The following is a 24,308-nucleotide window of genomic DNA, read 5'->3' on the forward strand; positions in this document are numbered from 1 at the left end:
ACGAACTGGCCCCATTTGTACCACCGCGCTGGCAGGGCAGCTGCAAAAGATGGCATCATCAGGGCTTGCTCATTGCCTCATGGCTTAGGCCACAGCTTGTGCCCTGGGCCACATGACGATGTCACCACTACTTGGGGTGGAACTCCAGTTTGGCCTTAAAGGGGCGTGCGCAAAATTCAAATAAACAATTCTACTGGAAAACCCACCTAGTCTAGTGGTGTTTTCTGTGTGTAGCAGCTGCTACACTGGTGGCCCCGACGAGCCCAGATGATATCTGGTCTCCAAACATGGACTCATCAGCAATTAGCGCTGTCTCAGTGAAGCTCCCTCCCTTCTGGACCCAGCGGCCCTGCACATGGTTTGGGCAGACGGAGGCTCAGTTTTGACTCTGGCAAATCACCTTGGACTCCACCATGTTCTACCACGTGGTGAGTGTCTTCGATGAAGAAACGGCAGCCAAACTGGACAACCTGATCCATGATCCTCACGAGGAGGGCAAGTACATCACCCTCAAAACCCTCCTCCTCAGCACCTTTGTGCTCTCCCGCTGACAGAGCACGGCCAGGCTGATGCACCTTGATGGAGTGGGGGACTGAGCCCCATCTGTTTTGATGGATGAGATGCTCACACTGGCAGAAGGTCACAAACCCTGCCTAATGTTTGAGCAAACCTTTCTCGAACAAATGCCAGAGGACATCCAGCTCCTGCTAGCGGACGAGGACTTCTCAGACTCCAGGAAGGTTGCAGCCTCCACAGACGTGCTGTGGCAAAGAGAGAGAATGAAACCACCATGAACCAGGTCACCCGCCCTGCATCCAGCTGACCATAGCCTGCCCCTAGGCAAAAGACGGAAGAGCACCAATCGACCTGGTGCTTCTATCACCAACACTGGGAAGAACAAGCCCTCAAGTGCCACCAACCCTGCTCGTACCAGGGAAACGACCGGGCCAGCGCCGCTGATGGCTGCGTCAGCTGGCCACACGAACAGCCTCCTACATGTGGTGGAAAAGACCAGCGGCCGGCGTTTCCTGGTAGACACTGGAGCAGAGTTGAGCATGCTGCCCCCGACCGCCCTTGAGACCAGCATGAGAGCACGAGGCCCAACCCTGCGGGCAGCGAACAGCACTGATATTAAGACATTCGGCACATGGACTGTTCAAGTACACCTCCAGCAGGAGAAATACCGTTGGAAGTTCCTACTGGCCACCATGCTGCTGGTGCACAGCCTGCTGATCGACTTGAATGGCAAAAGGCTCGTACACACCTGTACCTTCCAGACCCTACGTCTCAAGCCATCCAACGTGGACAGGCCAGGGATAGTAACCATCTGCATGCCCAAGGACGAGTACTCCCATATCCTCGACGAGTTCCCTACCATCTTACGGCCACATTTCACTGCCACCATGCCACAACATGGCATCCATAGCCACACAGAGCCCTCCGCTCCACGCCAAGGCCAGGCAATTGTCAGTGGAGAAGCTGGAGTTGGTGAAAGAGGAGTTCTCCCGTCTCCAGGAGCTTGGCATAGTCTGCAGGCCAGATGGCCCATGGGCATCTCCCCTGCACATAGTCCCCAAGATCTCTGGGAGCTGGTGCCCATGTGGGACTACTGCCTGTTCAATGACGCGACTACGCCTGATTGCTACCCCATCCCCCATATCCAGGACTTCACGGCCAACTTGCATGGCGCCAAGGAGTTCTCCAAGGTCGATTTAGTCAGGGACTACCACCAGATCCCTGTACAACCCGATGGCATTGGCAAGACCACCATTGTCACCCCATTCAGCCTTTTTGAGTTCCTTCAGATGCCTTTTGGCCTGAAGAACACAGCCCAAACCTTCCAGCAGCTCATGGATGCAGTGGGCAGAGACTTGGACTTCGTGTTCATCTATCTCGACGACATCCTCATCGCCAGTCGAGATCACAACGAGCACAAGACCCACCTCCGCACACCTCACCTGCCTGGCTGAATTCGGCCTCACCATCAACGTGGCCAAATGTCAGTTCGGGAGTCACTACAGTTACACCCTCAAAGGCCTGCAGGAGTTCACCAGGATTGTTAACTTCTATCACCGTTTCATCCCGGGGGCCACACGTATAATGCGCCCACTGTTCGCCCTGATCGCCTCTAAACAAAAGACACTTGAGTGGTTGAAAGAGGCCGAGACAACCTTTACCCAGACCAAGGCCACCCTCACAAGCGCCACCCTACTGGCCCACCCCCGACCTGATGCCCACACAGTGTTCTCCGTGGATGTGTCCGCCACAGCCATCAGGGGCATCCTGGAGCAAGAGGTCAACAAACAGTGGCGCCCCTTGGCGTTCTTCAGCCGGCACCTCTGACCACCCAAGTTGAAGCACAGCGCGTTCAACCGAGAACTCCTGGCCTTGTACCTCGCAATCAGGCACTTCTGCTACTTCCTGGATGGCAGTCAATTCACCACCTTCGTGGACCACAAGCCGCTCGCTCAGGCCCTCACCACGGCTAAAGACCCCTGGTAAGCATGCCAGCAATGACACCTTTCCTATATCTCGGAGCTCATCACCGCCAACCGGCACTGGGTGGGAAAGGACAATGTCGTTGCTGACATGCTTTCCAGATTGACCATCCACAGCTATCTCCCTGGACTAAACTACGCCCAATTAGTTCAGGCCCAGAGAGACGACAAAGAAATGCAGGCCCTCCGAACTGCCATCACCGGCCTGCACCTTGAGGACCTGAAGCTGCTGGGCAACCACGACACGATTCTGTGCGGTCTCAACAGGCTTGCTGCAACCGATAGTCCCCCCACAGTGGAGGCAGGAGGCATTCTGGGCGATCCACGACCTGGCTCACCCCTCAGTCAAGACGATGGTGTGTATGGTGACGGAACGCTTCATCTGGCACGGGTTAAAGAAACAAGTGGCCAAGATGGTGAGGAACTGCACACATTGCCAAGCATCCAAAGTTCAGCACCATGTCAGAGCCCCGGTACAGCACTTCGACCCGCCGGTAGGAGGTTTAACCATATCCACGTCAACATAATGGGCCCTCTACAGGGACACCCGCTACCTCCTGACCGTGGTCGACCGGATGACAAGATTCCCCTCAAGGACACTTCTGCTGAGTCCTGCACCAGAGCCCTGCTCGCGAACTGGGTCGCACGTTTCGGTGTCCCAACCCACATGACCAGCGACAGGGGTGCCCAGTTCACCTCCCACCTTTGGGCAGATCTGGCAAACTGCTTGGGGATCCAGCTCCACCACACAATGGCCTATCATCCCCAAGTGAATGGACTTATGGAACATTTCTACCGACACCTCAAGGCGGCTCTCATAGCATGACTGAGCAGACCCAACTGGGCAGACCAGCTGCCGTGGGTTCTGCTTGGCATTCAAACAGCTCCAAAGGAAGACCTCCAAGTCTCGTCTATGGTGCACTGCTGTCGCTACAAGGGGAGTTTCTCGGAGCAGATGCCGAGCCGGCAGGTGAGACCCCGACGCTACTTGCGGACTTCCACAGCAAGCTCACTTCGTTAACACCCCCACCACACGACCCACCACGGCAAGCACCCGGCGAACATCCCCAAAGAGCTGGACTCAGCGGAGTTCGTGTTTTTCTGGTGTGGCCCACACCCGGCCCCACTGCAACACCCAAATGAGGACCCATACAAAGCCCTCCAGCGATCAGAAAAAGACTTTACTCTGGACATTGGGGGCAGGGAGGAACTTTTCACAGTTAATGGCTAAAGCAGGCATATGTGAACTTAAGCCAGCCCGTGCAGACGGCACAACCCAAACAGAGGGGCCAACCGCCCAAACAGCAGGACACGTAAGCCAGTTCTGGTGGGGGGGGGGGGGGTTGTGTGGCAACATACATCTCTGTGAACAAACCGTCCCCATTTGTACCGCCGTGCTGGCGGGGCAGCTGCAAAAGATGGCACCATCAGGGCTTGCTCATTGCCTCATGGCTTAGGCCACAGCTCGTGCCCTGGGCCACGTGATGGCATCACCACTGCGCGGGGCAGAATTCCCATTGGCCTTAAAGTGGCACGCGCGAAATTCAAATAAACAGTTCAACTGGAAACCCCATCGAGTCTAGTGGTATTTTCTGTGTGTAACAGCCGCTACAATAATGTCTTTTCTTAGGCTAGGCCAATAAAATTGATTCATAATCTTATATATAATTTTCCTTATACTAAGATGACCACCCAAGGGCATGCTATGGGCCAAGTTTAAAATTTTGTCCCTATAAGCTTTGGGAACCACAACCTTGTGAGAAACAGAAGTACCTTCACAGAAGTTGCTCGAGACAAAAATTGAGAACAAAGAACATTTATTATACAACAATGCAAAGTTGGGTGCTTCCCCTTACCCTGGGAATACACACATACACTGGGGCTCACCCAACTTCTATACAGTTTATTTCAGTATAGAAATACCCTCCCCCTTACATTCTTCTGCCTCCTGGATGAGTTTGGCATTAGGGAATCCTGTCTGCCTACATGCTGTTTCTGTGAACTTGGAGGACCAGGGTGTATCCTGTCAGTGTCCCATCATGTCATTGTCCTTATTCACACCTTCCTGACTCTCAGGGCTGACTAATTTCTTACATGCAGAACTTGCTAATTCTGTCTAAGGCTAGAAGACCCTTATCTTATTCAGACTAACTTTACTTCCTACATTCTATTATCTATTATCTATCCTTATCTTATTCATACTGGTGAACTTGCTGATTCTGTCTAAAAGGCTAGAAGACCCTTAACTTATTCAGACTAACTTTACTTCCTACATTCTAATATCTACTCTTATCCTGTTCATACTGGCTTTATTCATTACACATATATCTATACTAGTTTCCTCATCTTCATATTTTTATATCAGTTTTCCTCATCTCTCACAATCCTCACTTTTCTTTTAGATCAGTGTTACTCATCTCTCACAATCCTCACTTTTCTTTTAGATCAGTGTTACTCATCTCTCACAATCCTCACTTTTCTTTTAGCTACGCTTCGTGACTTCTCAACTGGAATGTATTACTTGCAAACTTGGTCTTTTTCCCAGCTGGTCAGTAAACAAACTGCAGTTTCAGCATCATTAGACAGAATTAGGGAAACATGCATCCTTTGGGTTATAGTGTTCTGACGAGGGGTTCGATGAATTAAATACTGCACACAAGTCTTTAGGCAGGGGAGCACCATAATGGCCAGAATAGCGAGTCCAGCTGCTATAAGGGCTGTGGGTATCAGACTCCAGTTACCAATAAAAACCTGGGCATGGGAAGGTTTTCGAACTCCTGAAGAAGTGTCTTTAACCGCCTGACCATTGTGAGCATTGTCATTAACCAGTCTTTCACAAACGCTGCCTTCAGCAGCCAACGAGTAATCGAGAGCCAGGCGGTTTTGTTGAACTGTGGCTCGTATCTGTCGTCTTTCTTCAGCCCATAAATTCAGGGCCATCACTGTCTGTTCGGTGTTGATCTCCAAGGCTGGAGTCTGATTAAACAATTTAAATGCCAAACAGCTGTGGTGTTCTGGAGCAGTTTACGTCATTTACAACTGGAACTCCCCTTACAGTGGTGGTTCTTAACATTCCGAATGTCTGTGTGACCCAAAGGATGATTTACAGGAGACCAAGTTGGGGAGGGGTGTTTCTTGTCACTTAACCTGCGAGTTGCAGCTTGTCTGCGAACATTAGCATAAGTATCACTGAACCAGTGAGTTGCAGCCTGTCTGTGAACATTAGCATATGTATTCACTCTATCTCTTCTTTGTCCCACCATCTTCTTTGTGCTATCCCTTTAAAACTCCTCTTTTTAATACCTGTAGAGGTCAAAATACAAATCAAATCTACTCCTCTAGAGGCATTCTGTTCCCCTGGTCCATGTTGGGATCCTATATTAACCCATACCCCACTATGACTATACTTTATATCTATGCCCTGACTACATTCTAAAGGTAAATAATTGTCACCTCTGCTGCCCCTATTCCAGGAGGACTTAATACATTGTGAGTAATTTAGTGATGTCCCAAAAATTGGGAACCAACAAGTAAACAATACAGTAAATGGTAAAAACAACATTACAGCACTTTTTCCCGGCATAGTGTAACTTTCAGATCAGAAGGATGAAGGACTGCACGCCAGGTGGAGGGTAGATTATCAATGTCGTTAGTCTGTGGTTCAGCAGCTCGTTTAATTCGTTGGATGTGGCTCCATCCCTTTTCTTTCATTCGCACGGCAGTGTCTGTAATCAAAAGTACACAATAGGGGCCATCCCAGACAGGTTTTAGTTGGTGATCTTACCATGCTTTCACATATACCCAATCACCAGGTTTAATAGAATGAATAGGATACTCCAGGGGTGGGTAGTAACAGCTGCATGTCTATTTTCTCCTTGAGCGCAGCCTGTTTGGCAGCTGCATCTGCCTGTCTGTTCTCCTGTGCTTCAGGACTGTCACCACTTTGATGGCTTCGTACATGAACTACAGCTATTTCCTCAGGTAATGTAAGAGCATCTAGAGATTGGACAATTAAGTTTGCGTGGATCAACTTTTGTCCTTTTCCAGTTATCATTCCCCGCTCTTTCCAGATCTTCCCAAAGGTGTGCACTACACCAAAAGCGTACTTTGAGTCTGTGTAGATCGTGCCCACCTTGTTCTCTAGACCCTGGAGAGCTCTACAGAGGGCATACAATTCACAAGATTGTGCTGACCAATGACCGGCTTCAATTGCCACTCCTTCTTTCCCATCCACTACACTATACCCGCTATAGCGAGTGCAATCAATGCAACGGGAAGATCTATCAATAAACCACCTTTCACCCTCCTGTAAAGGCTCATCGCTTAAATCCTCTCTAACTTTGGTCTGTAAATCTATTACCTCTAAACATACATGCTCTAACTCATTTATGGTATTGTCAGAATTTGGAGAAACCAAGAAAGCTGCTGGATTGTGTTTTTTATTCGTAATCAGGGTCAAATCATCCCTATCCATTAGAATCGCTTCATATTTTAAAATTCTAGAGTCTGTGAGCCACCTTCCAGCACGTTGTAAGAGAGTATTGCGGACTGTGTGAGGGGTGTGAACTATCATCGGGGCACCAAACGTAATCTTTCGTCCTTCCTCAACTAAAATAGCAGTGACTGCAATGGCTTGCACACATTCTGGCCAACCACGACAAACAGGGCCTAAAACTTTTGACAGAAAAGCAACTGGCTGTCTACAGCCTGCCCTCTCTTGTGTTAGTACTCCGGTGGCTACACCTCCTTTCGCATTGGTATATAGGTCAAATGGCTTATTTAGGTTGGGTAAAGCCAACACTGGGGCACTAATAAGGTGCTGTTTCACCAAGTTAAAATCTTTAATCTCTTCCTCTGTCCAGACAACAGCTTTGCCCCCTAGAATCGTGAGTTTATCATAGAGAAATCTGACTAGGCTAGAATAATTTTCAATCCAGATTCTACAGTATCCCACTAAACCAAGGAATTTCCTAAGTTCTTGGGCATTCTTGGGAGGTGGGATCTGTAGAATACCACATATCCTCTCTGGACTTATTTTCCTAGTTCCCTGACTGACCAGATGACCTAAGTATTTAACTTATGATTGAACAAATTGTAATTTGGATTCGCTCACCCTGAGACCCTTATTCTCCAGAAAATTCAAAAGTTCAACAGTATACTGTTTAACTAATTCGTACGTCTTTTCCGTAATTAACAAATCATCAACATATTGTATCAACTGACAATTCTCTCTCCGAGGAGCCTCATCTAATATTTGTTCTAAGACCTGGCCGAATAAATTTGGTGATTCTGTAAAGCCCTGGGGAAGGACCGTTCACCGGTATTGATTCTTGCGTCCAGTAAAAGGATTTTCCCATTCAAAGGCAAACATGTCTCTGCTCTCTGTTGCTAACGGACAGGTCCAGAAAGCATCTTTGAGGTCAATCACACTAAACCATTTTCTATGGGGATTGATTTTACTCATTATTGTATAGGGATTAGGTACAACCGGGTGACGGGTGAGAATAATTTTGTTCAGCTCCCTCAAGTTCTCCACTAATCGATAGGTACCATCTGGTTTTTGGACAGGTAAAATTGGGGTATTAAAAGGTGAGATACAAGGTTCGAGTATACCATCTTTCACAAATTGGTCAATTACTGGCTGCAGCCCCTTTCAGCCAGCCATCGGAATTGGATACTGCTTTTGTCTAATTACTTGCTCAGGATCTTTTAGAGTAACTTGCAGGGAAGGAATATCTAACACTCCTCTATTGCATCTTTCTGCCCATACTCCAGGATTTATTAGTTCTCGATCTTCCTCACTTAATACATACAATTGAACCCCGATACCCGATTCCTGTGGTCTGATGCCGATAGCCAATTGGTCCTGTAAATCTCGTCCTAACAAACAAACTCCAGCTTGGGGAATTAGTAAAATATCTTCTGTTATTATCTTTTCTCCCATTTGTATTCTTACATCCCTTAATACAGGGACCGTAAAATCTCTTCCTCCTACTCCCGAAATCATCACGGTCCCCTCTATCTTAACACCCTCGGGTGGTTGTAAAGTACTAGGCCGGGCTGCCCCAGAATCTACTAAAAATACCATCTTGTCACTGTGGGGTCCTATGCTTAAATTTACCAATGGTTCTCTGTGCAGCCCCACGGTGTGTATTGACTGAGAACCGTGACCCCCCATTCATAATCTGCTTCCATCTGTCGGACTCTGGCTTTACCCTACCCTTTATTTAGTCTATGTGTCGTCTGAGTCCAGCGTGTTCGTTAAATGAAGTGATAGGAGAATCAGTTTATTACACAGCATAAGAATAAAGCTTAACAGAGCTATGGTTCAGTTGTTAGTTCATAGGTCACCTGCACAGTGAGCTATTCCCCAAGACTGACCTCTACTGTCCAGTCTCTACAGTTTATCTAGCCCAACCTTATGCAGAACAAAAGTTGGTTTCCATTGCTAGATTTCATTATCATACAGAACAAAAGTTGGCTTTCTTTGCTAGATTTCTTGCATAAGATTTATCACGTAATTTCCTGCTCTGCAGTTATCTGGGGTGTCAGCCTGAAGAAAACTGAGGTCCTCCATCAGCCAGCTCCCCACCATGACTACCAGCCCCCCCACATCTTCATCGGGCACACAAAACTCAAAACGGTCAACCAGTTTACCTATCTCGGCTGCACCATTTCATCAGATGCAAGGATCGACAACGAGATAGACAAAAGACTCGCCAAGGCAAATAGCGCCTTTGGAAGACTACACAAAAGAGTCTGGAAAAACAACCAACTGAAAAACCTCACAAAGATAAGCGTATACAGAGCCGTTGTCATACCCACACTCCTGTTCGGCTCCGAATCATGGGTCCTCTACCGGCATCACCTATGGCTCCTAGAACGCTTCCACCAGTGTTGTCTCCGCTCCATCCTCAACATTCATTGGAGCGCCTTCATCCCTAACGTCGAAGTACTCGAGATGGCAGAGGCCGACAGCATCGAGTCCACACTGCTGAAGATCCAGCTGCGCTGGGTGGGTCACGTCTCCAGAATGGAGGACCATCGCCTTCCCAAGATCGTGTTATATGGCGAGCTCTCCACTGGCCACCGTGACAGAGATGCACCAAAGAAGAGGTACAAGGACAGCCTAAAGAAATCTCTTGGTGGGAGTCACGTGATGGAGTAGTGGCCGGACGGTGAACTCCAGCCCTCTCCAGAAAAGTCGGGAAAAACAAATGAAAACACAAAGGCACAGAAATAAAAGTTACAGAAAAGTGAGTATAAAGGTGGAAAGAAGATGGCGACAAAAAAAGAAAAATCGAAGGCAACGGTAAGAAGAGAGGAAGAGAAGACAAAGGAGGAAAAAGGTGAAGGCCTTACCTGTCCGAAGAGGCCCGCTGCGGAGAGAGAAACCCGCTCCCTCAGGTCGGTAAATAATGGACTACAAAAATGGCTCGCAGAGCCGAGTAAAAGTACGCAACCGCGCATGCGCGATACTTCGCGCATGCGCGATGCGAATGGAAAAAAAACACACCGACGGGAGGGGGGACCAGCTGGGGAGTCGATCTCCACAGCCGGCAACGACAGCTGCAGAACACCTGCAGTAAGAAGAGACCACAGAAGACAATAGAAACAAGAAAGAAGAGGAAGAAAGGGCACCAAAGAAACAACAGATGGTCAACCCAGAGGAAGAAGAAGAGGAAGAGGAAGAGTACAGGGAAATAGAAGAAGAAAAGAAAGGCAAGGTAAAGGATATACTTGCTCTTATTAAAGGATACATGGAGTCATTTAAAGAATGGCAAACACAGGAATTTAAGGATTTAAGAAAAAGAATAAACAACACAGAAGAGAAAATAAATAAAATGGAGATGACCTTAACAGAAATGGGAAAGAAAATGGACAAGATGGAAGAGCGGGCAGTAGCAGCAGAAATGGAGGTAGAAGACTTAAAAAAGAAATTGGAGAAATCTAATAAAAAAATAAAGAGACACAAGAACTACTAGCTCAAAAAATAGATACAATGGAAAACCATAACAGAAGAAATAACATAAAGATAGTGGGCCTTAAGGAAGATGAAGAAGGCAAGAATATGAGGGAGTTTATAAAAGAGTGGATCCCTAAGACCCTAGGATGTCCAGAACTACAGCAAGAAATGGAAATAGAAAGGGCACATAGAGTATTGGCCTCTAAACCACAACCACAACAAAAACCAAGATCTATTGTAGTAAAATTCCTAAGATATACTACAAGAGAAAAGGTACTGGAGAAGACAATGGAAAAAGTAAGAGAGGGCAACAAACCACTGGAGTATAAAGGGCAAAAAATCTTCATTTATCCAGATATAAGTTTTGAACTCCTAAAGAAGAGAAAAGAGTTCAATACAGCAAAGGCGATTTTATGGAAGAAAGGGTATAAATTTATACTAAAGCATCCAGCGGTATTGAAAATATTTATTCCAGGACAACAAAACAGACTATTCTCGGATCCAGAAGAAGCTCGAAAATTTGCAGAACAATTACAAAAATAGACTGAGGGAGGAAGACGGGTAATGAGAGTAAAAATTATCACGATTGATATGTATGTGGGTAAAGACAAAAATAGACTGAGGGATGAAGACGGGTAATGAGAGTAAAAATGATCACGATTGATATGTATGCGGGTAAAGAGGTATAAGAGTGAATAGAGACAATGAGCATACATGAATGTATCTGTACTTAGAGGAAAATATAGATAGTATAGACAAGAATTAATAAGGGAAGGTAATGGAATAGAGAGAATAAGGAGGGAATTAAAAGAGTGACCTTTGTGACATATGAAAAGTGAAATCTTTTCTGGGGGAGGCGGGGTGGGGGGAAATAGCGGTCACTGCAAAATCAGTTGACGCTTGCGAGTGGATTCGCAAATCCAAATGGAGAGGGGAGATGTGGTTGTCCGACAAGGGATAAAGGACAACTCAGGAGGTGAAGGGGAGATTGGGGATAAATAAGATAGAAATAGGAGAATAAGGAAAATGTTGGATGTTGTAGAAATGTTGTCTTATAAAGAGTTGAAAATAAGAAAACAGAAATGGAAAAGGAGGAAAGGTAATGATGGAAAAACAGAAAGAGAAGATAAACAAAATATAAAAGGGCTACGCTGAACTATATGTCTTTAAATATTAATGGAATACATAACCAAATTAAAAAGGAAGAAACTACTAAATTTAAATGAATAAATGTATTCCATTAGAAAAAATAACATATAGGTTAAGAAATAATATTGAAATATTCGAACAAGTATAGGAGCCTTACATTAAATACAATAGCGAAAACCTACCGGGGACAAACATTACCTAAGTTGATGGAAGGAGAAGGAAAGAAAAGAATGGACTCAGTAGAATTTCTGGTGTAATTTTGTTGAATGACAACATTGTCTGACTGGCTTAATGCAACCTAGATTGTATACCTAAAATGGATGAGAGGGTGGGGTGGGGGGGTGGCTTGGGAGGAGGGGGGGAGAAAAAGTCACTGTATATGTGTGAAAAAGAAATAGTGTATACACATTGGCTAATGTGATTTATGGTGTGAAAAATAAAAAAATTTAAAAAAAAAAGAAAAGTTACAGGTCTGCCTCGAGTTGGTGAATTGGGGGGTGTTCAAGAACTCAGCTGAGGATTTGAATGATTACACCAGGGCTGTTACTGACTTTATCAAAACAGCTGTGGATGAGTGTGTTCCCACCAATCATATAGGGATTACCCAACCGGAAGCCCTGGATGTACAATGAAATCCAGAAGCTGCTGAGAGCCACATCACAGACTTTTAAGTCTGAAGATCCAGATAAATACAGAAGGAGCAGGTACAACCTACGAAAAGCCATCTCCGAGGTGAAGTGGAGATTCCCGACATGAATAGAAACAACGAAGGATACCCAACTGTGATAATACAGATTCTATCACCAATGTGTATATGTACAGATTGTAGTGTGGAATGACTGTGATTGGCTGAGAGTGTAGCCACACCTACTGGCAGGTCTTAAAGGATTGCTCCTAGCCAGACCAGGTCATTCTGGACTGGTCGACCTACTTGGAATGTGCTCCAGTCTTTTAGTTAATTAAAGCCTTGGTTTGGATCAACAAGTCTTTGATTCTTTCGACGTGCTCTACACCTACAACTATGGCAGGGCCCAAATAACATAACCTGCTACAAAACCAAATCCCATGCAGTAGGAGACAGCAAAGCTTTGCTCCCAGATGATGCTCCAGTCCAGAAGGAATACTCAGCTGAGTACTGAAAACCTGTGGTGACCTACTTGCGAATGTATTCATTGGATATCTTCAACATCTCACTCCGCAAGGTGCGTTAACCATATGTTTCAAATAGGCCTCAATTATAACAGTGCCAAAGAAGAGTGTGGTAGCCTGCCTAAATTACTTTCAATCAGTGGCACTCACATCCACAGTGATTCAAGAGGCTGGCTTTGAAGCATATCAACTCGTATCTGACTAGTGACATGGATCTGTTCCAAATTGCCTATCACAGCAACACATTTATGGCAGATGCCATGTCACAGGCACTAGACAAAACCTTGGAAAACCTGGACAGCAAAGACTCATATATCCGGATGCTCTTTGTCGACTAGTTTGGCATTCAGCACATCATCTCCTCAAAGCTGATCAGAAAACTCCAAGACTTGGCTAGGCCTCAATACCACATTTTGTAATTAGATCCAGACCACAATCAGTGAGGATTGGTAAGAACATCTCCACAATCTCCATCAGTACCGGAGCACCACAGGGCTCGTTCTTAGTCCCCTGTTCTACTTGCTTTACACTTATGACTGTGTGGTTCAGTTCAACAACACCACCACTTAAAACTGGCTAAATATACCACAGTTGTGGGGTGCTTATAAAGGGGTGATGAGTCAGTATACAGGGGGGAGATCGAAAACTTGGCTCAATAGTGTTCTAACAACAACCTTGTGCTCAATGTCATCAAAGCCAAGGAGCTAATTGTGGACTTTAAAAGGGAAAAAAATCAGAGCTAAATCCAGTGATCATTGAGCGATCAGAGATGGAGAGGGTGAGCAAGTCAAAATTCCTGGGAGTAATGATCTTGGAGGACATTTCCTGGACCTAACAGTCTAATGTCATCAGGAAGAAAACACGTTAGTGCCTTTACTTGCTCAGGGGTTTGCAGAGGTTTGGTGTGACATTGGAAACCCTGGCAAACTTCTACAGATGGGTGGTGAAAAGTGTGCTGACTGGCTGTATCATGGCCAATTTCTCTGACCAGAAAGCCCTGCAAAAGGTAATGGACACAGCCTAGTGCATCACAGACAAACTCTCCACACCAGTGAGAAAATTTACATGGAATGCTGCCGTCGGAAAGCAACAGCAGTCATCAAGGATTCACACCACCCAGAACATGCTCCGTTCACACTGCTTCCATCAAGAAAGAGGTATAGGTGCCACAAGTCTCGCACCACCAGGTTCAAGAACAGTTGTTACCATCCATCATCAGACTCCTCAACAACAAACTCATTGAGAGACTAATTTAAGGACTCTTACTTTGGACATTATTTATTACTGAATATTTTTCTGTGTTGCACAGTCAGTTTGTTTTACATTTCTCTCTTTTTAATTCATATCTTTTCTTGAGTATAGTTTTTTTTTTGCATTACCAATAAGCAGAAATTCTGCCTTGCCTGCAGAAAAAAGAAATCTCAGGGTTGTATGTGTTTCATGTATGCACTCTGACAAAAAATTCTGAACTTTGAACTTCATGTAAAGATTGAAATCTACATTTTTTTTTAATGTGATGATGCTTTCAAATGAAGCAGAAAATAAATATGGCTAAAAAGTCAAAAAAAAAAAGAACTCTCTTGGTGCCTGCCACATTGACCACTGCCAGTGGGCTGATATCGCCTCAAATCGTGCATCTTGGTGCCTCACAGTTCGGCGGACAGCAACCTCCTTTGAAGAAGACCGCAGAGCCCACCTCACTGACAAAAGACAAAGGAGGAAAAACCCAACACCCAACCCCAACCAACCAATTTTCCCTTGCAACCGTGTCTGCCTGTCCCGCATCGGACTTGTCAGCCACAAACGAGCCTGCAGCTGACGTGGACATTTACCCCCTCCATAAATCTTCGTCCGCGAAGCCAAGCCAAAGAAGAAGAAGAAGAGCTCCCATCTTAATCCTCAAGGTCAGAATATCCTGTTGTTTTGATCAGAAATCAATTCATACCCCAGATATTTCTAATTATTTCTTTGTTCTCATCTGGCCATATTCTTCTGTTCTACTCAACACCTCCTTCTGTCTTAGCTTCTTACTGATTCCATTCTCTTTGTTTCTGACAGTCTCTGTCAGATTCTTTTTGTTTGTGCTAATCAACACCTCCTTTGCCTTAACATTCCTACTAAATTCTTTCATACATATCCTCTCTTTTGTATTTTGTGAGCAGGCAATTCTAAACCTACTGTAATCAGCCAACTTTGCTACATATTGTGGCTGCCCCTTACTTACATTACTCTTTCCCTTCACCATGAGGTAAATATTAAATTGTTACATAGTACAGCCCCCCCACATCTCCATCGGGCACACAAAACTCAAAACGGTCAACCAGTTTACCTATCTCGGCTGCACCATTTCATCAGATGCAAGGATCGACAATGAGATAGACAACAGACTCGCCAAGGCAAATAGCGCCTTTGGAAGACTACACAAAAGAGTCTGGAAAAACAACCAACTGAAAAACCTCACAAAGATAAGCGTATACAGAGCCGTTGTCATACCCACACTCCTGTTCGGCTCCGAATCATGGGTCCTCTACCGGCACCACCTACGGCTCCTAGAACGCTTCCACCAGCGTTGTCTCCGCTCCATCCTCAACATCCATTGGAGCGCTCACACCCCTAACGTCGAGGTACTCGAGATGGCAGAGGTCGACAGCATCGAGTCCACGCTGCTGAAGATCCAGCTGCGCTGGATGGGTCACGTCTCCAGAATGGAGGACCATCGCCTTCCCAAGATCGTATTATATGGCGAGCTCTCCACTGGCCACCGTGACAGAGGTGCACCAAAGAAAAGGTACAAGGACTGCCTAAAGAAATCTCTTGGTGCCTGCCACATTGACCACCGCCAGTGGGCTGATAACGCCTCAAACCGTGCATCTTGGCGCCTCACAGTTTGGCGGGCAGCAGCCTCCTTTGAAGAAGACCGCAGAGCCCACCTCACTGACAAAAGGCAAAGGAGGAAAAACCCAACACCCAACCCCAACCAACCAATTTTCCCTTGCAACCGCTGCAATCGTGTCTGCCTGTCCCGCATCGGACTGGTCAGCCACAAACGAGCCTGCAGCTGACGTGGACTTTTTACCCCCTCCATAAATCTTCGTCCGCGAAGCCAAGCCAAAGAAGAAGACATAGTACTGGATTCATGTATACAAACTGAATAGTACATAACCATATATTCTACATATTTTCTATGATTAATTAATCCCTATATTCCAACACATCAGTGCGTAAGGTCGCGTCTCCCTGGCTTGCATTGGGCATTCTCTCTTAAAATGTCCCTCCTTTTACAATGGTAGCAAACTAATGCTCCTGTTTCCCAATTCCTACCGGGATTACCATGAGGTCCCGGGAACAGTCGTCGTCCCCGGAATTCCCCTCTACCCTTACTCCTGCTCTGGTCTCTACTCTCCCACTCCCGGAGCTCCTCCCAATATCCAGGAGCTGGCACACAGCCCCTACCCTTTTCTTGCTGTCCCTCCACGACTTCCTTGACTGCCTCCATCAAAATCTTAGCCTTTCCTTTCTGTTTATTGGGCATTCTCTCTTAAAATTACGCACCTCCGTACTAGTCAGGGGCACATTTACAAAACCGAGACCCCCTCCCATGGGAACTTCCCGTAAAGGTCTCATCTAGTTAATTTCTGGCTTATCCTCTCCTTTATAATGTCTAGATTCCTGCTCTTCGGGAAATGAATCAAAGGGTTCTGCCCTTCCCTCCCGGAGGGTCTCACACTGTTTTGAATCAAAGTCTCCTCCCACTCTTGTCAATTGAGGTGGTAATCTAGTACTTTGTGAACAGGTCATCTTACCACCCCTACTTTCTTCTCCTTTCTTTAGCTGAGGGGGAGGAGGGGAAGGTGCAGAAGGGTAGAGCATAGGAGAGAGGGGAAAGATAGGAGCCGGCATAAGAGGAACATAAGTTGGAGGAAGGGAATGTAACACATCCCATCCTTGTGTTTCAGGGACAAAAGGTTCCTCATCCTTCTTGTCCTTACATTCCTTTTCATTCAAAACCAGTTGATCAACCGATCCACTAAGCCAGCAGGCTGCATATTCCCTGCTCTCAATATTATCTCTTTGGTTTTGATAGAGCCAGATGTTCAATGCCTGACACATCCAGTCATCCTCAGATCCGAGCTTTGGCCAATATACCGAACTCCCTTTTATCGGACTTTTAACCCATTCCAGACAGCAATACCTGACCATGGTCAGTTTGTCTTTCCCACGGGTTCTCCGCGCACCCCAATCAGATAGCATTAATCCTAACGGATTAATTATCTGATCTTCCCATCCTTCCTTAGGACTCTCTTCCTTACTACTCACACCTCCCATACTAACAGGTAAGTAAAATTTCTCTTACCAGGATCCAATAGCTATTTCTAGCGCGCTTCCTTAACGTCCTCTCGTTGTTTGTTCTCAATGCCTCTTCTCGAATATCACTCGCTTCATCCACTGACCAGTCACCCTTCGTCCGTGAGTCCAGCTAAATCAGCTGGGGTGCACCTACCCCCGTCGTCGGGCACTCTGTCAGTGGAGGGAGTGGGATCCCGGGTGAGTCCCCATTTGTGAGAAACAGAAGTACCTTCACAGAAATTGCTCGAGACAAAAATTGAGAACAAAGAACATTTATTATACAACAATGCAAAGTTGGGTGCTTCCCCTTACCCTGGGAATACACACATACACTGGGGCTCACCCAACTTTATACAGTTTATTTCAGTATAGAAGTACCCTCCCCCTTACATTCTTCTGCCTCCTGGATGAGTTTGGCATTAGGGAATCCTGTCTGCCTACGTGCTGTTTCTGTGAACTTGGAGGACCAGGGTGTATCCTGTCAGTGTCCCATCATGTCATTGTCCTTATTCACACCTTCCTGACTCTCAGGGCTGACTAACTTCTTACATGCAGAACTTGCTAATTCTGTCTAAGGCTAGAAGACCCTTATCTTATTCAGACTAACTTTACTTCCTACATTCTATTATCTATTATCTATCCTTATCTTATTCATACTGGTGAACTTGCTGATTCTGTCTAAAAGGCTAGAAGACCCTTAACTTATTCAGACTAACTTTACTTCCTACATTCTAATATCTACTCTTATCCTGTTCATACTGGCTTTATTCATTACACATATATCTATACTAGTTTCCTCATCTTCATATTTTTATATCAGTTTTCCTCATCTCTCACAGTCCTCACTTTTCTTTTAGATCAGTGGTACTCATCTCTCACAACCTGGTGAACAACTGCCCATTCTTCATTGGTAGGGATATCAGGTGGTCTCCACTTCCTCATTAACACCTTCCTTAAAATAATATCCAACTGACTATTTTCTCCTCAGAGAGAGCTTTATCTCTCTCTTCAATTAGATCAGGACCTCTGTCCCACTGTCCTGGTAAACTTGTACCTCTCACTTTGTTTTAGATTGGTCACAGTGTTTGAGCTACCGAAAGAAAACAGAGACACACACCGAGAGCACTTCAGTTTATACAAATCTTTATTACTAAATCTAAAGCTGATTTCAAACTACAATATGCAAGTCCTTCCCAATTATACTTATCAATGCTTGGACTGGTCCCAACTGCCGAAGTGAGGCTACAACTGCACACTTGTGGTAGGTTGTCGGGGTGCCGATAGCAGCTTCCCCAACTCCCCCGACTGGGACGTATGTTGGACTCTAGAAGTTCTTCTTGCTGAGAGATGTTGCCACCCTTCAGGGAGTCTCGACAGTCTGCGACCAACAAAAGACAACTGCATCTCTGGGCCTCATGCTGGAATTTAGATTATGTCTTCTGATTCATATGCATCTCTGGGCCCCATGGTGGAATTTAGATTATGTCATCTGATTCACATGCATACATTCTCCATTACACCCACCCAGCTATAAATTCTTTATGGGACAACAAATCATCCTTACTCTCAGGTTCAACACCCAGAACTCTGGTCCAATAGAGAAGATGTAAAGCCTTTGGCAGGTTGTTACAGCCTGAGTGCTGTTTACTGGCTAGCTTCTTAGCCATAGCTTAAGTCACTACACAGGCTGGATAGATATCTAAATCTGCCTTTGTCTCAGCAGTCAACCTCATTACAGGGATAACTTTACCCTCTGCAAGAACATTTCCCAATAATAATGAGACCCCCTCCACTGGCAAACTTGATTGGATCCCGATGGTAACAGGTCCATTAATTAATTCTGATTTCAACATTATCCTGTGCAGAGGTGTTAACCCTAGATCACCCCCCAAACTCAAATCAAATTTATGTCACCCATGGCAGTCTCTTCACCAAACTTCAAAACTCCACCCCAGTATCTCGAAGGATTTTCAATGTTACTTGTGGTGACCCTTCCTTCAATGAAGCAAAACCCTCTAACACTAAATATTTGAACACCTCCTTAATGTTACCAGCAGGTCTGGATCTCTTTTGGTTTCCATGTTTTTCATCTGGCACTGCCTCCTTTTCTCTCTTTTTCCTCAGCACAGAACAATTTGCTATCACATGACCAAATTTCTTACAATAGTGGCAAAGGGGACCCAAAGGTTTTTCCTTTTCTTGCTTCCCTTCTTCTTTACCCCTAGCACTACTTTCCAATTTGTTTTCTAACTTACATGGATATTCCACATTACCCATATGGAAGGTTTTTCTTGGCATGAATTTAACTCTCTAGAAGGCTCAACTTGGCACAAACCTAATCCTGTGGGTTAAAGCATACACATCTGCTAATTTAGAAGATTCCTGCTAAATTTCCATTTCTTCCTCAAACTCTCTTTGCTTCTCCCTTGTAATTTTTTCTAATTCTTTCTCAAACTGCTTTTGTTTCTCAGCTTCCTCCACGTCAAATCTCCTTTGCTCCTCTGCATTTCTAAGTTTCTCTCTCTCAAACTCCAATCTAAGTTTTTCCAACTCAAATTGGTGCACTGTTGACTGCTCCTCATGGGATTCAATCTGAAGAAATTGTTTTACCTCCTCCTCTTCAAACTTCCCTTTTTAATATTCACCTATAGCTTTCTGGACAAAGTAGGTGGGAGAGACTGGGTGACAGACTATTGTAAACTCACAAAATCCTCATTGAGATGCCTCCAGAGAAAATATCTTTTCAGACAAGTAATAGTCAAAACTCCCCTTTTCTTTGCAAAGGGGAAACAGAGCAAGTGGCTTTCACAAAGCTTCAAGAATCTTTTCATGGGTCTGCCAAATTGACCATCGCAATGGTTTTGATCCAAATGCAGTATTTTCTCTGCTTCCAGAATACTTTTGTGGGTCAGGTGAAATGATGATTACAATGACTACAGTGTGCTACACTAATCGATTTCTCATCGATTGTTTTACCACCGCAAGTTCCAACTTTTGTGCGATAGTCAACAACTCACTCCTTTTCAACCCTGCAAATCTACAAAGCTGGGCAATCTCAAAAACTTCTCAATGTCCATCGCTGCTGTGGTTTCATACACATGCCTTTTAATTGGCTCAAAAAAATTCTAATCACTCAAATTGAAAATTTGAACACCTAATTTGGTGTGATCTCAGATGAGCCCCCAATTTTGTTATGTACTCAGACAGCAGCAATAGAAATGTGCCAAGACAGTGTTATATTCAAAATAATATTTTTATTATTAGTTACTAGTAATATAACAATCTATCTAATTTATCTAAATTTAACTCCCAATTATGTGCAAATATACTTATGTGGGTGTGGTTTTGTGTGTGTGTGTGTGTGTGTGTGTGTGGCATACCCGAAATCATTGCAGCTTAGGCCAAATTCTGGACGTCCTTTCAAAGTTCAGTCTCAGAAATTCAATGTTGACACTCAGCTTTAAACTGATGCAAAGCAGTGACGACAAAGTAGGTGGGAGAGACTGGGTGACAGACTATTGTAAACTCACAAAATCCTCATTGAGATGCCTCCAGAGAAAATATCTTTTCAGACAAGTAATAGTCAAAACTCCCCTTTTCTTTGCCGAGGGGAAACAGAGCAAGTGGCTTTCACAAAGCTTCAAGAACCTTTTCATGGGTCTGCCAAATTGACCATCGCAATGGTTTCGATCCAAATGCAGTATTTTCTCTGCTTCCAGAATACTTTTGTGGGTCAGGTGAAATGATGATGACAATGACTACAGTGTGCTACACTAATTCTCCTTACGGGGGAAAAAGCAAACGAATTGTCCATTACCACATAAGGCCACTTCAGCACAGTCTATCTCCAAAGAGCTGCTGCTCCAAGTTCTTCTTCCTTAAAAATGGCTTCTGATCAAAGGAAAAACTGTTTCTTTAATATGTTGATCACATGTCTCTGTACTTGTGTCCCTGGAACACATCCTCTCTCTTCAAAAGTAGTGAAATTAGTACATGCTGTCCCAGTCTGCTTGCAGCTTGATTAGTTAGCTCTTAAAGTGGCAGTCCCACTAAAATTGAAAGGAAAATGAGAGCATGTAATATGTTAAATAAATAGTAGGGTCACAGAGGGTTTGTATGAGCAGTTCATCAGTCATTCGGCAGTCTCACTGCCTGTGAGAAGAAGCTATTTCTCAGCCTGGTGGTTCTGGCTCTGATACTCCTGTATCTTTACCGATGAAAGTAGTCAGGAGATGGGGTGGTAGGGGTCCTCACTGATTTTGTGAGCCCTTTTCAGACAAGGATCCCAGTAAATCCCATCAATGGGGGAAGGGAGGCCCTATTGATCTTCTTGTCACTCTTATGGTCCTGTGGATTGATCTCTGATCTGATGCTCTACAGCAACTGTACCACACTGATGTAGCTGTCCAGGACACTATCAATCAAGTTCATATAGAAGGTTGACATGAAGATGGCCAATAACCTTGACCCCTTCAGTCTTCTCAGGAAGTGCGCTTGTGCCTTCCTGACATGTGAAGGAATGTGTGTTCAGGATAGTTTACTTCTTAAATGGATTCCAAAGAACTTGGGACTCTCTAATCTCTCCACTACCGAGCTATTGAATGTGTAGTGGAGGGTGGTCAACACTGGTCCTCCTGAAGTCTTTCATCTTATCCATGTTGAGACTCAAGCTGTTATTCTCGCACCATTTCACGAGAATGTTCACCTCTTTTCTGTAGTGCGACTCGTCATTGTGATGGTGAGGCCGACAACTGTCATGTTATCTGCAAACTTGATGACTCTGCTGGAGATGGATCTGGGGTTACAGATGTGGTTCAGTAGCTTGACCAAGAACAGGCTGAGCATACAGCCCTGAGGTGAGTCAGTACTCAGCATGATGGTGCTCAATGTTCTGCTGCCAACCCAGACAGACTGTGGTCTTTCCGTTAGGAAGTCCAGAATCCTGTTACAGAATGAGGTGTTGAGTCCCAGCAAGTCAACTTTTCCACCAGCCTCTGAGGTATGATCATATTAAATGCCAATCAATGAACAGTAGCCTGTCGTTCTCCAAATGGAACAGGATGGAGTGGAGGGACAAAGCTATAGCATCATCAGGGTAACAGTTCCATCTGTAGGCAAATTGAAATCAGTCCAGTGTCTCTCAGAGGTACGCTTTGATGCATTGCATCACCAGATGCTCGAAGCATTTCATAATGGTCAGTACCACTAGGCGATAGTCATTGAGGCCTGTTACTGTCGCCATTTTTGGTGGCTGCCTTGAAACCTACGAGGTCAATGGACTTTTGCAGTGACATTTTGAAGATGTCTATAACAGCTCTGTCAGTTGGTCTGCACAGTCCTTCAGTGCCCGACCAGGTATGTTGACTGGTCCCATTGCCCTGTGTAGATTCACCTTGGATAGGGTTTTCCTCACCTTGGCCACACTATACAAGGGGCCTGTTCATCAGGGGTAGTCAGAACTTTCTTTGGTGTAAGTGTGTTCTTCTTGTTGAACCATGCATAGAAGTTGTTCATTCTGTCCAGAAGAGAGGTATTGTTGTCTTTGACTTGCAAGGTTGTCTTGTGCCTTGCATCAACGGTGTCGTATAGCTCACTATGGATCTTCTGTGCATACCAACACTTTGCCTTCCCAATTGCATGGGAGAATTCAGCCATGGCTGAACATAATGCCAACTTAATTCGTGATCTGAAGACTGCATCATGAGCTCTGCATCCAACTATGGTTTCTGGTTTGCTCTGGTTGTTTAGCATTTGATCTCCCTGACATCCTTGATGCACTTGCTAATGTAGCCAATCAGTGAGTTTTTGTATTCCTCACTGTTAACAAGGCCATTGTAAGTGGCCACCTCCCTGAAACAGTTCCAGTCTGTGGTCTCAAAGCAGTCTTGTAGTGCTGCTGTGCACCCCCCAAACCCCCCCACCCCCATCCATGTTCTGATCTCCCTGCAAACTGGCTTTGTTTTGCCAGCGATCTGTATGCTGGGGTTAGTAGGACAGATATATGATCCAAATAACCAAGGTGGGGGAAAGGGGCAGCCTTGTATGCACCAGGGACATTGGTGCACACCTAATCTAGGGTGTTCTCTTCTCTGGTGGTGAAGCTAACATGCCACTGAAACCATAGTAGGACAGGTTTTGGGTTGGTGGGGTTGAAGTCGCCAGCTTTAATCATGGCACCATCACAGTGGGACGTAGGTGCTTCACAAATGGCTCCATAAGGTTCCTTTATTGCTTTACCATCATTTGTCAAAGGTGGAAAGTAAACTGCTGCAATCAGTTTAGGATTCCCTGGGTAGGTAAAAGGGTCTGCATTTCCCCAACAGCTACTCTATCTCTGCTGAGCAGAATGTCTTTACAACAGTAATATTACAGAATCAGAATTTATTGTCATGAGCATTTCATGAAATTTGTTGATTTTGCGGCAAATTTACAGTGCAAAATACAATAAATAAAAATAGTGCAAGAAAACGTCAAAGTAAGACCGTGTCTGTGGTTCGATGTTCATTCAGGAATCTGAAGGCAGATGGAAAGAAGCCGTTCTTGTACCACTGAGTGCTCATCTTCAGGCTCATGTAACTTTTTCCAGATGGTAGCAGAGTGAAGCGAGCATGGCATGAGTGGTGGGGGTCCTTAAGGCAGTATCATTCTGAAGATACTGCCTCTTGTAGATGTCCTCGATGGAGTGATGACAGTGATGTCGCAGGCCGAGTTAACAAAACTCTGGAGTTTTTTCTTGTCCTGAGAGATGGCACCTCCTGTAGTGTGAATAAAAGCTCTCAGGACTAGAAGGAGAATATACACTTTTATTAGCTTATAACTGAGGGTAGGGTCTTACAGTGGTCTTCAGAAGGGCTCAGGGTTTAGGCAGGACTCTCGGGTTATATATGGGTAGATGGGGGTGGAACTGGGAGGCAGAGCCAGCAATCAGTATAACACACCACCAGTGAATCTCAGTATACTGCATTCACCCCTTCCTGCAGAATTTAGAGTCTGTGGATGAAGACAGATAACATCGATTAGAAAAAAAATTGAAAAATATAGTTATTTACAAATTTAAGTGATCTGGGGGTCTGGAGCTCCTGGTGGAGTGCCCAACCATTGGAGGGCCTTGGGCTCCTTGGGTCTCCTGGACCCCTTGTGAGCGAGAAGTGGTGGGTGGGGTCTCCGGGTCTTTAGTGGAGGGGATGCACTTTCCTCCT

General features: G+C 45.2%; 1 protein-coding gene across 24 annotated transcripts in view; it reads left to right on the forward strand.

Annotated features, from left to right (window-relative positions):
* Positions 1 to 24,308, forward strand: part of rbm47 (RNA binding motif protein 47) — a 365,648-nt gene that overhangs the window by 53,786 nt on the left and 287,554 nt on the right. For 16 of the 24 annotated variants that reach the window (XM_069924838.1, XM_069924841.1, XM_069924842.1 and 13 more), the window contains one exon: positions 21,828 to 21,965. The exons of the other annotated variants lie outside the window; for them this stretch is intronic. The gene's annotated coding sequence lies outside the window, so the exon portion shown is untranslated. The remainder of the gene's footprint in view (positions 1 to 21,827; positions 21,966 to 24,308) is intronic. 24 annotated transcript variants of the gene reach the window in all.

The sequence above is a fragment of the Narcine bancroftii genome, chromosome 3, assembly GCF_036971445.1.
Source record: "Narcine bancroftii isolate sNarBan1 chromosome 3, sNarBan1.hap1, whole genome shotgun sequence".
NCBI lineage: Eukaryota > Metazoa > Chordata > Chondrichthyes > Torpediniformes > Narcinidae > Narcine > Narcine bancroftii.